The sequence below is a fragment of the Erinaceus europaeus genome, chromosome 3 (genome assembly GCF_950295315.1).
Source record: "Erinaceus europaeus chromosome 3, mEriEur2.1, whole genome shotgun sequence".
In the NCBI taxonomy this organism is placed as follows: domain Eukaryota; kingdom Metazoa; phylum Chordata; class Mammalia; order Eulipotyphla; family Erinaceidae; genus Erinaceus; species Erinaceus europaeus.
Window position 1 is genome coordinate 10,545,988 of NC_080164.1, and position 18,487 is coordinate 10,564,474.

General features: G+C 48.1%; 1 long non-coding RNA gene across 1 annotated transcript; it reads left to right on the top strand.

Annotated features, from left to right (window-relative positions):
* The first annotated feature begins 427 nt into the window (after positions 1–427).
* Positions 428–13,244, top strand: LOC132537632 (uncharacterized). The gene is made up of 3 exons (XR_009549095.1): positions 428–598; positions 674–811; positions 12,929–13,244. It is a non-coding gene; the product is annotated as an uncharacterized LOC132537632 (long non-coding RNA).
* The last annotated feature ends 5,243 nt before the right edge of the window (positions 13,245–18,487 follow it).

The following is an 18,487-nucleotide window of genomic DNA, read 5'->3' on the forward strand; positions in this document are numbered from 1 at the left end:
TGGTGGACTCAGTTTCCCCCATGTCTCCACTCTGCACATATCCCCTTCCCAGTGCATCTGCAGGCAGCTGGGAAAAAAAGTGGTGGCCCGTGCCCGATGTCCTGTCCCCTGCCACGCGCCCTCCCCCACAGGCCCCTCGTCTTTGAGAGGATGCTGCTTGCGAGGTTGCTGTCCCATGCTTTTGCCTCTGTACAAAGGGCATTCTCGGGCAACCCAGCAATCAAAGCAGCTCGAAGGGAGACCAGCTGTACTTATAAAGAAACATCCCGAGCACATTAATCTGCTGACGGTTTTTATGAGGGGAAGCATAAAATTTCAAATAAAGGGCTAATGGGAACTATGTCTGTAATGTTGGAAGTGGGGAGGCTCTACTGCAGGGGAACAGCCCGAATCATTCCATAAAACGGGAGGCAGGGAGCAACCGATGCGTTCCGAGGACCCCCGCTCCCCACACTCCCACACCTGAGCTGTATATTTCAGCTGAAAGGCTGTTTCATGTTCCAGAACCCTCTCTGCTTGCAAGCAAGCTGTCACAACTTTATGGCCTCGACTTGAAAGAGCAGGACATGGTTTTCCCGGAGAAGAAGGCTAATAGGAGGTAAGCTGCTGGGATTATGGGCTAGCAGATGCACTTCTTTGCTGTAATCAAAATGAATGTTTTCTTTGGACCCAGCTAGGAAGGACCTTTCAAACAATTCCAGGAACTGGAGACACGTGCCCAGCCAAGGAGCAGATTGGAAGCAGACATTGAGGAAAACAGGTGCTCAGGTCTTTGGAAAACCTGCTCCCTTCCTGTCCCCTTCCAGGCCAGGTAATGGAGGGGAGAGGAATGGCAAGGTTATTACTATTATTATTATTTTTTGAGTGAAAAATGGGAGATGGCATCTGGTCTGCATTGCTCCCTGCCCTGTCCTTCACCTCCTGTAATGGTCTGGGTTCTCCTCTATGCCCCACCTCTCCCCGGGCCCAGCTGTTTTGCATTGTTTCCCTCCCTAACTTTGTACCAGGCCATTCCAGGCTGCAGGAGAGGACACTTCCAAAGTGAGAACCTTTGGAATAGTGGAAAGATCTTGGAATTGAGGACTGGTCATGGGCTCAAATACTCTGCCACTTACCAGCTTGCTGGTTGAAGACACATATCCTGGATTAAAAGCAAACAAACATTTTTTTTTCCCAAATGAAGACAAAAGGGGAGACATACCACCATCTCCCAGACTCTCAGGTGTGATGTGGAGGCCCTGGTGAGGTGACAGAAGGTGCCCTTGGGTTGGGGTCAGACCAGTGTGATTCATAGTTACAGTTGATCATGAACAAATGCTCTGCCCTCTCAGACCTTGGTTTTTTCATCTGTAAAATGGGGATAAAGGGATTCAAGAAACAGAGCAGAATGCCTCTGGTTTGGTAGCCTGTAAGCCTTTATGTCTCTGCTGTTACTGGGCAGGGATCTGGCTGTTTGATGGATGGCTGAGTTCACACAAATACCAGCTGGCTACAGTGTGATAAAGGCAAACTCAGGCTCTCCAAGCTGCTTCCTTGCTCCTGACGGAGCTTCGTGCTCACTCAGTTCTCGCCCCCAGCTGACACCCGGCTGACCCCTCCCTCTCATGCCTGTCTGTATACTTTGGGCTCATCATGGGTTTGTCAAGTGCCCAGCACTGTCTGGCATTTCACCTGACCCCTAACCCCTGGAGTATTTCTTTTTTTTTTAAATTTTTATTTATAAAAAGGAAGCACTGACAAAACCATAGGATAAGAGGGGTACAGCTCCACACAATTCCCACCACCAGAATTAACCCATCCCAAGTGCATCCACAGGTCCTGTGCTAGCTACAAGCCCTGTACCCTCAACGCCAGTTCTGGGCTGCAGCGCCACCTGTAGGTTGGTTAGTTTGAACTCAGTGACAAAGTGTGGGAAGGGGGAAGAGTTGGTTCTCACTAAACCCTTTTCCTCCCTGCCTGCTTGCAGGGGCGGTGGTGGTGGTGGGTGACATTCACTTTCACTACCTGCTGTGCGCGTTCCACAGAGCAGAGCAGACACAAAGGAAACGAACACACGTGTGGCTGGGAGGGTGGGCAGAGTTAGAACTCAACACATGAAAGCCTGAGATCCGCTGGGCAGGTTGGGAGGGCAAGGGAGGCAGGCTGGCACTCCCAACCCTCTGCCAGCTCCTGGGGCCACTTTAAGCATCTCCAGGTGGTGCAGCTTCTGACTGTCAGGACCACACAGACAGCCAGAGGGCAATGAGGCTTCCAGTGCTGCTCAGCCAGCCACCTCAGCCAGACAGAAGAAAAACAAACAAACAAACAAACTAGTATAGACATGGCCCTTTGGAATATAACTGAAATATGCCTGCTAGCTATCTACAAAACAGAGACCCACCCCCAACTCTTGACCCACCTCTAACTCTGGAATCTGAACTATTCCAGCCTTTAGGTTCATGATCAGTCAACAATTTGTTTGGCTTTGTATGTTAACTCTCTTTTCAGCCACCAGGCTCCAGATGCTAGCATGATGCTGACCAGACTTCCCTGGACAGACAACCCCACCAATATGTCCTGGAGCCCCTCTTCCCCAGAGTCCCGCCCCACTAAGGAAAGAGAGAGACAGGCTGGGAGTATGGATCGACCTGTCAACGCCCATGTTCAGCGGGGAAGCAATTACAGAAGCCAGATCTTCCGCCTTCTGCAACCCACAATGACCCTGGGTCCATGCTCCCAGAGGGTTAAAAAATAGGAAAGCTATCAGGGGAGGGGATGGGATATGGAGTTCTGGTGATGGGAACTGTATGGAGTTGTACCCCTCTTATCCTATGGTTTTTGTCAGTGTTTCCTTTTTATAAATAAATAAATAAATAAATAAATAAATAAATAAATAAATAAAAAAGCAGACAGCCATGGCCACTCTTGTGGCTGTCAGAGTTGCCTGGACATGGTATACATCCAGGTTCCTCATAGGATGGTGATATGGAAGTGGTCAGGGTAGGAGAAGTTCTGGAAGTTTCCTTTATCATGTAAATCCCTGCGCTCCCCCCCTCCCCACCCTGGGCACAGCCTTTTTCTGTGGCTTGGACCCTTGACTGTAGGCATTAGCTAAATTCAACTTTGTGATGGAAACTTCGGGGGGAACAAAGAGGTTTGGTTCCTGGTGACCACTCTCTGTGAGCTTACCTGCTCACTCTCACTTGGGAGAAGGCACCCCCTCCCAACCTGCACAGTGGGCCCTGGAATTCCAGGTACCCTGGGTCATGGGGCTCCTCTGCTGGAGCCCTTGCCTTGGGGAGGCGTTAGCTGCCTGGCCTTTGGGGAGTGACCCACCCTTCCTTCTCTGGCAGAGCTGGGAAGCCATCCAAGCCCAGCTGTGTGTTCTGGGAGGTTCCCCCCTGCTTCCACAGCTCTCTCCCTTGTGCAGGAGTGCATGTGCAGGGGTGCAGGATTAATCTCACCTCGAACGCCCTGGAACTGCAAGTGCCCTGCAAGCTTCAGTGTTTCTCAGGTGCAAGTTCTTTGTTTGACTGTTTTTAGCAAGTGAGTACAATAACAGATTCAAATGTTCGCGCCCTCAGGGGGCAGATCTGGGAACCACAAGAGCTCAGGGGTTTCCAGTTACTGGTGCTCAAGGTCTTCTCTCTCCCAGAAGAACGAGTTTGAAGGCTCAGGCTACGCAATGGTCTGGGAACGGACACTTGGAAGACAGGCCTGAGGTTCTCCAGGACTGTGGTCCACACCTTAAGCCGGCATGCAGGTGGTCAGACAGAGGAAGGGCGGTGAGGGGTAGTATGAGGGTGTGTCCCACCTAGGGCAGGGCACACTCTTTCTTGATGCCACATCAGCAGGGCCGCTCCTCTCTCAGCTCCACAGGGACTAGATCTTTATGTCCTTGCCCCCAAGCCCAGCCAGTCCTCTGCCAGAGCCCTGTGTCTCATGAAGTTGGCCTGTGTAGGGGAGGCTGGTTAGATTTGGATAAGGTCATTGGGATGAGTCCCCTGTGACAAGTCAGTGTCCTGGACGAAGAGGAAGATGACTAACTAGATCATTCACCTGGCTAATGCACCTGCTCTGCTGTGCAGAGGACACACACTGAAGCCCAGTCCCACTGTACTGTGGGAAGCTTCAGTGCTATGGTGTCTTTCTCTCCTTCTCTCTATCTGTTTCTTCTTATTTTTAAAAATATTACTTATTTCTTATTGGATAAAGACAGAGAGAACTTGAGATGGGAGGGGAAGATAGAGAGGCAAAGAGACAGAGAGACACCTGCGGCACTGCTTCACCACTTGTGAAGCTTTTCCCCCTGCAGCTGGGGACCAGGGGTTTGAACCTGGGTCCCTGCACACTTGAATGTGTGCACTTAACCAAATACACCCTCTGTCTGAAAAAAGTCATCACCTGGAGCAATGAAGGCCTGGTGATGATAAAAAGGAAGACAGAAAAGGAGAAGGAGGAGGAGGAGAGGGGAGAAGAAGGAGGGGGAGAAAAAAGAGAGGGAGGAAGAGTAGGAGGAGAAGGAGACAAACAGGAGAGACACCAGCAGGACAGCCTCACCACTCATGAAAATTTCTCTCTAGAGCTGGGGCCTGGGGGCTTGCAGTTGAGTCCTTGCACATGGTAACCTGTGCGCTCTACCACGTGTGCTGCCACTCAGTTCCAATCCCGTTTTTCTTTTCTTCTCCCTTCCTTCCTTCCTTCCTTCCTTCCTTCCTTCCTTCCTTCCTTCCTTTCTTTCTCTTGGTCTGCTTCTAAATTCTGCTTCTAAGACCTCTTCTTTTGCACTGCTTAGCTGTGGTCTATTTACATAATCACTGTGTTACCTGGGAACCGCCCTGCCTGCAGGGCATTGGTTTAATCCCCACTGGTTCATGTGCTTTTTCCTTCTCCCCACCCCCTATCCTACCTACATCCTCTTCTGACCTGACACTTCCGCCTCAGGAGATATATATAGGTCTACTAGGAAGGTGAACTGGATAGGTAGTGAGGACATTGCTTTTATGGAGGTAGAGACCTCCCATAAGGAAGGTGACATCTGAAGGCAGTGGAGCCGTGTTGGCAGTGCATGGTGGCAGCAGTAAAGCCATGTTCCCCCCTCTCCATCTCCTGTGGCCCTCAGGCCCATGAGGGACATGATGGCAGGCAGAGAAGTCTGAAGCAGTGACTGTTCCTGGGCAGAAACTCAGGGAAACAGAACCAAAGAAGATGTACATACAGACAGTCTTTATTTTTTTAAAAAAAAGGATTCTTTAAAAAATCTTATTTGTTAATTTATTATTGGATAAAGACAGAGAAATTCAAAAAGGAAGGGGAGATAGAGAGGGAGAGAGACAGACACCTGCAGCCCTGCTTTACCATTCTTGAAGCTTTCCTCTTGCAGAAGGGGACCAGGGGCTTGAACCTGGGTCCTTGTGCACTGTAATGTATGCACTTAACCAGGTGCATCACCACCTGGCCCCAAAGGCAGTCCTTATAAAAGGAGTTAGCACATGCCCTTATAGAAGTAAGGCATCCCAAGGTCTACGGGTCAACAAGCAAAGGAGAGTCAACTGTGTAGTTCCAGTCCAAAAGACTGATATTGCAGTTCATGTCCAAGGACCTTTGAAAGCCAATGTCTGAGCTTAAGCCATTCTGGTCTATCTGACCTTCCACTGGTCAGATGTAGCCCACCTCTAGTAGAGAGAGCAATCTGCTTAACTCAGTCTACTGGGCCAAGTGTTAATCTCATTCAGAGCCCCATTGAAGGCCACCCAGGACAATGCTTGTAAATGGTGGCCACTCTAGGACTGACCCCAAGTCAACACTCACACCTTTGTCATCACACACCATTCAGTGACTAAATGCAACCAAATGCCTTTGATGAATTAATAACTAATAAATAACTTTGTCAACACACACCATTCAGTCATCACACACACCTTTGTGTTTCAGAGACGTTTCAGCCCTGGTCCTATGGTTGGTGCAACTCATGCTCTTCTGTCGTGTCTGACAGAGCAGGGGAAGGGAAGATAGTGAGGGAGAGAGACTGAGAGACACCTGCAGGGATGCTTGACCACTTGTTTCCCTTTTCAGGTGGGGAGGGGTTGGGGTCTAGAACCTGGGGTTTTGTGCATGGTAATAAGTATATTTTACCAGATGCTCCACCACCCGGCCCCTTCATTTGTTGTTTTTCTTCTTTATGTGTTATTATTTTTACTTTTTTTTTTTTTGTTTTAAATCACTGGGCATTCACTACTCCGAACCATTTTTTTAAGATAGAAATTGAGAAAGGCAGAGGGAGAGAGAGAAAGAGAGAGAGAAAGGGAGAGAGAAAGCCATCACCACACTGAAACTTGCTCCAGGTGCTAAGAGCTGCATTTGAACTTAGATGGTGCCCACGGTCAAGCAAATGCGCTATCCGGTGAGCTGTCTTGCTGGCCAGGTGTTTTGCTTCTTTATATGGAAATCGATTCAAATTGACCCACTTCCTGTTTCATGGATATTGAGGTTTTGCATCATGCTTGAAGAGGCCTCTCCCCACACCCTGCAGACTATAACCCACTCACCCCCACCCCGTACTTATTTCAGGTACATGCCTCTTTTTCTTCTTGTGGTTAATCCATGTGAGTCCCTACCTGGAGCCTGGATTTACCCTGAGGGAACAAAATTTTGGCAAGAGGTGAAGAAGGAAGTGCTATTTGGTGCATGCAGTTACTTTTCAAGAGTCAGTTTCTAGAGATCCTTGAGAACTTTCTTAGAGTTATTTCTGAGGAAGAGAAGCAGAGAGGGTGAGAGCAAGAGAAAGAGAGAAGGGGAGGGAAAAGAAGAAGAAGAAGAAGAGAGAGAGAGAGAGAGGGAGAGACCAGATGGTGGTGCACCTGGGTAAGCACTCACATTACAGTGCACAAGGATGCGGGTTCTAGCCCCTGGTCCCCACCTGCAGGGGGAAAGCTTCCTGAGTGGTGAAGCAGAGCTGCAAGTGTCCATCTCTTTCCCTCTCTTTCCCCTCTTCCTCTTGCAATTTCTCTCTGTCTCTATCCACTAATAAATAAAATAAAAAATATTAAAAAATAAATAAAAATAATAAATTCTTAAAAGAGAGAGAAATCAGAGCATTACTCTGACACATGCAATGCTCAGGTTTGAACTTAGGACCTTATGCTTGAGGAGCCAGTGACTCGAGATCCCCAAAGCACTTTCATTTTCTCCATCCTCATCATCTTCACCATCACCACCAGAGTTATTGCTGGGATTTGGCCATGCATAACTCTACCTTCTCTGGTGACCATTTTTCTGGACCGAGGATGGAGCAAGAGTGGAAGAAAGAGACAAAGAGAAAGAGAAACACCTGTAGTGCTGCTTCACTGCTCATGCAGCTTCCCCTCCTGCAGGTGGGGGCCAGGGCCTTGAACCTGGGTCCTCACACAGGGTGATGTGTGTGATCTAATGGGTGAGCCACCACCTGACTCCCTGCCCTTCCCCAACCCCTTGTACTCTAATAGCCCCAGGTGAAGGGAGAGGGCCTTCTAAAGCCTCCTTTCAGGGCCTCCATGAGTTGGGGGGAGGGGGGTTGGCAGGACCAGAGTCTGAGCCTCCCAATCTCAGTGTCAGTCTTGTTTCTGCCTTTAGCAGTCCAAGCCCAACTCAGGTCCAGCTGCATCTGAAGTTCAGGGGGCAACAAGCCCAGCTCCAAAGCCTGCGAGTCCTCAAATCCCCTCACACTGAGCCTGTGTTGTTGTGCGCGCAGCCTCTTCTCAGTGGCCTGGACCTGGTCGAGCTCACTGCTAGGACGATGGGGACGTCAAGGCCGGGCTGCAGCCACAGCCTCTGAAGAGAGATGGGGTCATGTGCCTCCTCTCTCCCAATTAAAATCAGCCGCAGCCTGCAGACATGGGATCACTTAGAGACCAAAGTCTTCCTACATCGGGTCCTTGTTACTCTAAGTTCCTTTTGCATGATATTAAGGAAAATGCCTTGGGGAGGGTGGGGGAGACTTGTAGAGAGCCCATGTGCTTCTCTTCTCTCGACCCCTCGAGACACAAGGGCCTGAAAACCTGCTTGTTTAGCAACTCAGTTTCAGCCCACCTGTCTTCCAGCAGTCGCCTTGCTCCCCAGATCTTCTTGGAAACAAAACAAAACAAAACAAAACAAAACAGTCCCCACTGTTTGTTCTTCCTAAGAATAATTAAACACCAAGAAGTGGTCATTTTCTATTTATTTATTATTTTTGCCACCAGGGTTATTGCTGGGGCTCAGAGGAGGCACGATAAATCCACTGTTCCTGGAGGCCATCTTTTCCTTTTTATTCAATAGGACAGAGAGAAATTGAGAGAGGAGAGGAGATAGAGAGGGAGAGAGAAAGAGAGACACCTGTAAATCTGCTTTGCTGCTTGTAAAGCACCCCCCACACCCCTGCAGATAGGGAGCCGGGGGCTCAAACTCAGATCCTCTCGCAGGTGCTGTTCTTGCTGCTTTGTGCACTTCACCGGCTTGCCACCGCCCACCCCCCCCTCTTATTTTTTTAAATGCAAATCAGGGAGAACATCAGGAAGCCTTTCTGTCAGCGTTCACTGTCAGTGCTGTGTGAGAGTTTGAACTGTGCATGCTAAATCTTGTTCTGCCCCTTATTCCAGTGAGGTGATCGATTTGATGTGTCCCGTGGCTAGTGGTTCTTCTTACTTAATTCTGCTTCCTGCTCGGATTCCCTGAATCACCTCCCCCAGAGTTCCCAGGTGCAGTTGCATATGGGCTTACAATGCACAAACCCAAGGGCCCACTGATTTTATATTCTGTGGGTTGAAAGTCGCCCTAGAACTGGGGCCAGGAATAGCCCTGTCCTATCCATTGTGTGGTCGTAAATTTGCACAGGTCATTCATTTCTTTTTAATTTTTTTATTTATTTAAAAAAGAAGACATTAACAAAACCATAGGATAAGAGGGGCACAACTCCACACAGTTCCCGCCACCAGATCTCCGTATCCCACCTCCTCCCCTGATAGCTTTCCTATTCTTTATCCCTCTGGGAGTATGGGCCCAGGGTCATTGTGGGATACAGAAGGAGGAAGGTCTGGCTTCTGTCATTGCTTCCCCACTGAAGATTGGCATTGACTGGTCAATCCATACTCCCAGCCTGTCTCTCTCTTTCCCCAGTAGGGTGGGGGTCTGGGGAATTGGAGCTCCAGGACACATTGGCATCATGCTAGCATCTGGAACCTGGTGGCTGAAAAGAGAGTTAACATACAAAGCCAAACAAATTGTTGAACAATCATGAACCTAAAGGCTGGAATAGTGCAAATGAAGTGTTGGGGGAGCCTCCATTTTGTAGAGAGCTAGTAGGCATATTTTAGTTATATTTCAAAGGGCCTATAGCTATACTAGTATTTTTTTTTTCTCTCTGAGCCTGAAATCTGATATGCAGGTGGATCCAAGTTATTGTCTGGGGAGATGATGTCATGGCTGGAAAAGGGACAGAAAGCTGGATCAGGGAAGAGAGTAGCTCTCTAATATGGGGAAGGGGTATAAATATTGTTGATTGTAAACCCCATCAATTTGATTTGGTCTGTGTTGTTAAAATTTTTCGGAGGCTCTGGCCGGGCTGGCTTGCTTTACGGTGGTGAACAGAGACGCGGAGACAACGGCTGGGCAGGGCAGCTGTATTTCTTTATTCAGGAACAACGATTCACAAACTAAGACAAACTAATCACCAAACAGAACTCTGCTGTCTCTTTGCGGCGGCGCAAGCACTCTCCCTTACTCTCGAACTCAGGAACCGTCTCTTACTCTGGAACTCAGGAACCCAGGAACTCTGTCTCTCTGGCACTCTCTCTTACTCTGTAACTCTGAAACTCTCGAACTCAGGAACTCTGGCACTCTGGCACTCTGGAACCCTCTCTCTGGGTTTCTTCGGGGCGGGGCCCAGCAGGCCCGCGAAATTAACAGGACTCATCCAATTCTCTTGGAGGGGGAGGGCTAGAACAAGCCAATGTAACGCATACGACAGGTCTGCAGCCCATATTCAGCTTAGGAGCCTATGTGACCTCTGCATCCCTCTAGATCTGAGCTCACATTCTGTGGTCATGAGTAGGAATATTCCAAGCTGCCCTAATATCAACCCATCTTCCTCAGGTGTAGCATAGAGTATGTTGTCCATCCTCCCTTCGGAGGATGGAACATTCTCTACCGTTGTTGACCCAAGTTGAAGACAAAGCCCTATGGGGGCCCACAAAGGGTTTTTTGTTGTTTTTCAGGAAGAGATGATGATGATTGCACAGGCCATTCTTAATTCCCTGGTCTCATTACAGATTCTTAAGCAATATCCAGGAGCCACATGGAAGCAGTTCTTAGATTATCTACTGGTCTGGCTTATTTTGTGTAATTTGTCCACTGACTTGTGGAATTAAGAGTCACCCCCCCCCCCAGTCTCTTAGTTGAGCTGAATCTAAATGTCTGATAACGAACTCTTAGGATGCTATTTGAGGAAGGCTGGTCCATTTGAGCGAGAGAGAGAACTTACCACAGGGATTCCAGTTGTACAACCACACAGGTGAGCAGAGGAAGAGAAAGAGTGGAAGAAGAGTAGAGAGTCTGGTTCATCAAGGCTGAAAATTGCCCAGGATAATCCATGGACCCAGGAGCCCAGCAGCCTCCTGGCCTGCGTAGATTTTTTTCATTGTGGCATTTTCAGTGTTTTGTCTGTTTGGGAAATTCACTAGTCTCTAAGCTTCCCACCTTCTGCTGTAGGAGCAGAAGAGGCCAGAGAAGTATTCTTCAGGATGCTTATTACAGGGAGGAGCTGACATCAGATTTAAAGTCAGTCAACCCAGAGGCCAAGGAGGCAGCTTAGTGGTAGAATGTTGCATACATGAGACTCTAGGTTCAATCCCCAGCACCACATAAAATAGCAGTGTGAGGTTCTGATCTCTTTTTTAAATTTTTTTATTTATAAAAAGGAAACATTGACATAACCCTAGGTTAAGAGCAATTCCACTCTGACTTCTTTCAGTTAAAAGTAAAGGAACATATAAACAGACTGAAAAAATATTTTTGTGGTATCTAATTGTTGTCTTTATTTGCATTTTTTAAAAAATTTTTTATTAGTGATTTAATATTGATTTACAAAATTATAAACAGGGGTATAATTCCACACTGTTCCCACCATCAGAATTCTGTGTCCCCAGTCTCCTCCAGTAGAAACTGCAATAGTTCTTCCAAGGTCACAGATATGGGTTAGTTCCCTCCCCCCATGGTCCTGCCTTCACTTCCTTTCTAAGTCATACTTACACCTATTGCTACTTCCAAGTGTCCTTTCTTTTTTTCCCCTTCTGTTTCCGGGTCCAGATGGAACTGGAGTTCAGAGCCCTCTGTCCATCTTCCCCTAAAATTTCTCCCCCTCTGAGAGTAGGGACCAAAGATCTTTATGAGGTGCAGAAGGTGGATTGTCTGGCTTTTGTAATTGCTTCAATGCTGGACATGGATGTTGGCAGGTTGATCCATACACCCAGCAGAAAAAGGTTTTTATTTTTTAAAGTCAGTCAATTTAAGACATCCTTTCAGATATGTAAAACAGATTGGTCACAAAGCAGGTACCATGGGGATTCTTCCTGGCAGGAGAGGTGAGTGAGGGCACCAGCATGGAGTGCCTGTGAGGACTGAGAGGGGGCAGCCAGCGGCATGAGGGTGAAACTCCCTACTGTCTGGCTTGGCTTTCTGCCCGACTTCCAGGCCTAGATTTCCTGTGCATTCTGTAAGGTATGTGTCCAAAACCCTACACCTGAGGGCACCTTGGGTTGAGGATAACCGTCACTAGTCAGCAGTGGTGCCCTGATAAGTCATCTCTCTAGATTAAAAAGAAAACATGGGTCGGGTGGTAGCGCAGCAGGCAGCAGGTTAAGCACACATGGCACAAAGCTCAAGGACCGGTGTAAGGAGCCTGGTTCAAGCCCCTGGCTCCTCACTTGCAGAGGGGTCTTTTCACAGATGTTGAAGCAGGTCTGCAGGTATCTATCTATCTTTTCCAGCCTTTAGGCTCATGATTAGTCAGCATTTTTTTTGGTTTTATATGTTAACTCTTCTTTCAGCCACCAGGTTCTAGATGATACCATGATGCCAACCGGACTTCCCTGGGCAGACAACCCCACCAATGTGCCCCACCATTGCCCTAGAGCCCCGCCCCACCAGGGAAAGAGAGAGACAGACTGGGAGTATGGATCCACCTGTCAATGCCCAGGTTCAGCAGGGAAGCAATTACAGAAGCCAGACCTTCCACCTTCTGCATCCCATAATGACCCTGGTTCATATTCCCAGAGGGATAAAGAATAGGAAAGCTACCAGGGGAGGGGATGTGATACGGAGATCTGGTGGTGGGAATTGTGTGGAGTTGTACCCCTCTTATCCTATGGTTTTTGTCAGTGTTTCCTTTTTATAAATAAAAATTTAAAAATAAAGTAAAACATTAAAAAGATAAAGAAAACGTGTGTGTGTGTGTGTGTGTGTGTGTGTGTGTGTGTGTGTGTATTCCTGATCCATGAAACATGGTATTTGCTCATATCTATGATGTAAGCACTCTCACATCAGGGCACTTTCAAACCAGGAGCCTTTAAATGACTGGCCAGAAAATTCCTCAGTGTGCAACAACAGTTGCCAGGACCAGTCACTCGCAGCATGGTCCTGCTGTCTCAGCCCCAGATGGCTGAGCATCAGATGCCATCAGAGAGTGACTTCGGCCACTGGGACTGAAGAGGTGCCAGGCCCTGACCGGGTGGAGTAGAAGGGGGGAGGAGTGGCGACCTGTGGCCGATTCCTGGGCACAGACTGAGGTGACACAAGAAGAGCTCCTCTTGCCTCAGAGCCCTTGCTCTGTCCCTTCCCCTTGACTGACTATTAAGAAGGGTTCTATGGCTTTGTCTAACTGCTTCTCCCATCTGGGCTTCAGCTTCTCTCTTTTTAAAAATATCTTTTCAGCCACCAGGTTTCGGATGCCAACAAGATGCTGACCAGACTTCCCTGGACAGATGACTCCATCAATATGTCCTGGAGCTCCGCTTCCCCAGAGCCCCACCCTTCTAGGGAAAGAGAGAGGCAGACTGGGAGTATGGATCAACCAGTCAACGCCCATGTTCAGCGGGGAAGCAATTACAGAAGCCAGACCTTCCACCCCCTGCAACCTACAAGGACCCTGGATCCATACTCCCGGAGAGATAGAGAATGGGAAAGCTATCAGGGGAGGGGAGGGGATGGGATATGGAGATCGGGTTATGGGAATTGTGGAAATGTACCCCTCTTATTCTATGGTTTTGTTAATGTCTCCTTTCTTAATAAAAATTTTTTATTTATTTATTAGAGACAGAGACATTTAAAAGGAAGGGGCAATTGAGAGGAAGAGAGACAGAGATACACCTGCAGCCCTGGTTCACCACTTGTGAAGCTGTTCCCCTGCAGGTGGGGCCCAGGGGGGCTTGAAACTGGGTCCTTGCACACCACCACCTGGCCTCCTGGGCCTCAGTGTCTCCACAGAAGAAAATAGACTGGGGGATGCTGAGTGGTGGTGCACCCAGTTGAGAGCCTAGTTACTAAGTACAAGGACCAGGGTTCAAGCCCCCTGGGGCCCATCAGTGGGGGAAGGGGTGGGGGGTAGTAGCTTTACAGGTAGACATGCAGGGCTGCAGGTGTCTCTCATTCTCTTCCTCTCTCTATCTTCCCCTTTCAATTTCTCTCTGTCCTATCAATAAAAGAAAAGGATTAAAAAAAAGGCTACCAGAAGTGGGGGATTCATTGTGCAGGCACCAAGCTCCAAGGATAACTCTGGTGTCAAAAAAAAAAAAAAAAGAAAAAGAAAGAAAAAGAAAGAAGAAAGAAAGAAGGAAGGAAGGAAAGAAAAGAAAGAAATGAAAGAAAGAGAAGCAAGTAAGGGAGCCAGGTTGTGTCATGCCCAGTTGAGTACACACACTACAATGCTTACGGACTTGAGTTTGAATCCCCACTCACCACCTGCAATGAGAATGCTTCATGAGTAGTGAAGCAGATCTGCAAGTGTCTATCTTTCTCTCTCCCTCTTTTTTTTTCTCCTCCCCTCTCATTTTTCTCTATCTTATCAAATAAAACAGAAAGAAAAACCTGTCTGCCAGGAGCGGTGGATTTGTAGAGCTGGCACCGAGCCCCAGTAATAAATCCAAAGGCAAAAATAAAAAAATTAAATGAAAAGTAAAGAAAACAGGGTGGTTCTTTTGTGCAGAAGGCAAACCCTGCAAGGAGGGCCTGAGCCTTCCAGGGCTGCTGCCAGGGGCTGAGTCTTGGGGGCTCTGCAGCCTCTCTGAGCCCAGAGTGTGTGCCAGGCCTGGTGCATGTGATGTGGTGGGGCCGGCCCTGGGGACATCCAGCCCTTTGTGGCTCTGGGCATGTGTCTTTGATTACTGGTACTCAGCGGGTGAGCAGATGGCAGAATCCTATTTTAGAAGACGTGAAGAGGATTTGAATGTTTAATAAGAAAAGGATGGACTAAACACGCCTCAAGACATCCACAAAATGTCACTGGCACTGGGCGGCCTGCTGCCTCTGGCATGTGCTGATGGGATCTGTAGAGAGGCTGATTGATTCCCGTGTCCTCTGGTGACCTAGAACCTCACCATCCCAACTGAGGTTTGCTCCCGTGTTGTTGGGTGCCATGGAGAAGAGAGAGAGAAGGTCCGGAGCGAAGAGGAAACACAAATCTTTATTTGCACACTGGCACCTCAGAGTTGGGTGCTAGAGAAGCAGGTTGGGCCACGTGGAGGTAGCGAAAATGGCCGCCTCACACAGTAACCTTTCCTGCGTCTGAACACCGAAGTAAAATGCTGGCAAGAGAGAGAGGTGTGGAAGAAGAAGGGGTTTTATAGGAGCAGCTTTCATGAGAATGGGAAGGGGGAGGAGTAACCATAGCACTCCAGGGTAGGATAATAACTCTCTTGAGAATGGGAAGGGGGGGAGTGACCAAAGCACTCCAAATATCGCAGGGACAATGCCCTGAGGGCACAACATGGCGAAACAGGCACTCTGAGAATGTCCCAACTCTCGAGGGAACTAGCAGTAGCCTGAGGGGACAACATGGCAGATGTGACTGCATCTGCACAATTTCCCAGCATCTCCCCCTTTCCTTTTATCTAATGCCCAGGGCAACAGTGTGTAAAGTCTATGAACTACTCAGGGTCAGTCTATGAAAAACCAGCGACGTGAAGGGAAGGTAGCTACTGTAAAATTGTCTAAAGTGTCCAAAGCGTATACCAGCAAGTCCAATAGAAGTCTTAGTCCAAAGTAGGCGACTAGGGGAGAAATGGCAGGGGATGAAATGCTGCATGAGGAAGGTCAGCCTCTGGAATTCCGCTTTTCTGTAGATTGTGAGCTGGAACCGCCAAAACGTGACAGGTCAAAGCAGAAGCAGGAAAGGCAGACAGGCAGTAAAAAAGTTCTGTCCTTGCAGTCTGTGAATCAGGTTCTTCAGATCACATCAGGTGACATCTAGGGTTTCGGGGGGGTGTGCCACTATAGTCGTGCCATCTAGTGGGTGATGTCAGGGTGTGCAGGGGTCCAGATGTTTTTTTCCAGGATTCCTGTGGAAGAAACACAAACAATCTGCTTCTCGTGGTTAGCAGGGCATCTGATTTGAATGCTTTCTAGAAAAAGAGGTTTGGTGCCTTAGCCAACTGAGTATTGGGGGATGTATCTTTCCTATTCATTTATTATTATTATTTTATATTATTTGTCATGGTAGTCAGCCGTTATCTGGAAGGCCCTGGGTGATGCATGGGGAAAAAGAACTTATCTCTTAACAAGGACTCTAAGGTGTAGGGAAGTGGGATCTTTTTTTTTTTTTTTTTTGGTATTTTGCCTTTTGTTGCCCTAGTTGTTTTATTGTTGTAATTATATTGTTGTTATTACTGATATTGTGGTTGAGTCCCAGCAGCAGCCGCGGAGGGAGAATGATTGGGAAGCACATGGTGTGGTGATTTGCCTGCTCGTGAATAAAGATTAAACTGCAGCTTCTCAGCCCAGCTGTGTGTCCCCAAGTCTCTGTCTCTGTCTACTGCCACGACGCTAGCCCGGCCTGCTGGAGCCCTGAACTTTAACAACAAATGGCGCCCACGTGGACCTGACCTGCGTATCTCTCAGATAAGTGAAGACAATTTGGCTACCTATGCACTATGGCTTTATCTTCTGCTTGTGAAGAGATCTCCAAAGGCCTCTGCCCTTTCTTCACGAGACTGTTTCGTGTTTGTTTCTGGAACATTTATCTCTGGACCACTCTGTGGTTTCTGCCCAACACCAGCCCGCAGGAGCCCAACGCCAGCCCACAGGAGCCGGCTTTCCACCACATGGCACAGGGCATTGAGCATGGGCTCCCTCTACGCTGCTCGGCCGCTGGGAGCAGGGCAGCAGACATGGCAGGGCCATGGGGCAGGGCCGCGGCGGCCTATCATGGCCGCCACCCCGGGGCACCTCGGCCCGCGCCTTCTGCATGGCTGGCCCGCCCACCCTCGTGCTATGAAGTCTGGACAGATCCTGGACCCCCCGGAGACCACGGACTCCCTGCCGAACCTGGGCCCCCCTGGCCGAGATCTCCAGCTTGGGTCTGAAGGCAGACAAGCTAGAATATTCAGAGATTCATCCAGAGATCGCAGCCTGCAATTCCTAGACGTGAAGTTGCCCAAGAGGCCACCGCTGGACAACACACTCCCCGAACGGCTAAGACAGTACAGATCTGAATTTGTGTTTGAAATGACATGTTTTTGTAACAAAAGTTTCTCTCCTTGTGTACTAAAGACCATGTTTACATGTGTGTTTAAAGTTTGGTAACATTAACTTTAAGGTTAAGAATGTAACTTTAAGGCTATATTCTTATCAGACAAAGTTAAATGAAAAAGGTTTTCAACGTAATTCTCATAAAGATAAAATTAACTTACATTTAAAGTCTGAGGTAAAAATTAGTTAACAATCAATATATTTTAACTAAGTTGGTCTAAAAAAAAAACCTGTGCACACCTAGGGTGTGTCTCCATCTTAAATGGGTGTAACAAAAGGTTAAAAAGACATTGTTGATATGTAAAAGTCTCAAATTCCTTCTCAATTAGAAATGTTAGGTTGCTATGGTTATGCTAATAATTCTCATGCCTGAGGCCTTTTTCTTTCTATGGTTCATGTTTGCCTTTCCACATTTTATTGTTTGAACTTTAAATAGCTTTGGAATCATGCTGGAAGGGACTTCCAATTGTGATAGAGTTATCACTTGTGGTAAACTTCTAACCTGCTACAAGTTTTGTTTCATAAGTAAGTAAATTGCAGCTGTCAAGCTCTCTACAGAAAAGCTGAATTCTGATGGCTGACATTCCCCATCGAGACAGACGTACAATTCACCCCTTGGCAATTCTTCGGTGGACATCTGCTTTGGACTTCTATCAGACTCACTGGTACACCTCGGACACTTTGCACAAAAACTAGCAGCTTCTCTTTATGCTGCTGGATTTCTCAAACACTGACTGCAGCCATGCCTTGGGACTTTAGGCCTCACCCTTCTCCCATGCTAGAAAATGCCCGTTGAGGCAAGTACACCCCCCAGAGGCAGGACATGTTTTTTTTTTAAGCTGATAAAGTTTATCCCACAGAGGCAAAAAATGGCCCCCTCAGGCCTTTCCTTGGCAGCACACTGGTTCTTGTTACTTGCTTACATGTTTCTCCATGTTTGTGCCAGTTTCTTTTTTGAAAATGCCTGTATGATATAGGTTTCTGTTCACCCCACACCCCTGATACTGTGGTCATAGTTAAAAACAGAAGGGGGAATTGTTGGTATGTTTCATATTGGTTTGCTCCCCTTCCCCCCAACCTCTGAGAGAATTGGTTTGGCCCTTGCTAGTTTTGCACCCCGTTTTCTCCCTGCCCCCTATGCTAAGGACATCCAGAGTCCCAGCAGCAGAGGCGGAGGGAGAATGATTGGGAAGTACATGGTGTGGTGATTTGCCCGCTCATGAATAAAGATTAAACTGCAACTTCTCAGCCCAGCTGTGTGTCCTTGAGTCTCTGTCTCTGTCTACTGCTGCTAGCCTGGCCTGCTGGAGCCCCGAACTTTAACAACACTTCCGGGATTCAGTGTCTTGTGCCAGTTTCTGAGACATGTGTAGTGGACACCACACCACAGCCTGGCCCTGCCTCAGAACTCCTGGGGGAAATTTCTGGGCCTCATACTAGGACCCAGTCAAGCTGATTGCACAGCCTGAGATTTGGGTCAAGTGTGAAATCCTGAAGGTCTTTGATCAAATGACCCCTCCCCCCACCCCCAGTCCCCCATGCATGTGACTGCTCTTAGCTGCTAAGTGAGTTCTTGCAACGCTGAACTCTAAGAACCTAGGGTCCATGTCAAGATGCCCAGCCACACCTTTATTGATGAACATTATGCACCCAAGACTCTAGTTCCTATCAGCTCAAGACATGGCAGGTGGGCTCACATTGGCTGATACCACCAGATGTCCCTAGTTCACTCGGCTCAGAACTCCCCTGACATCTC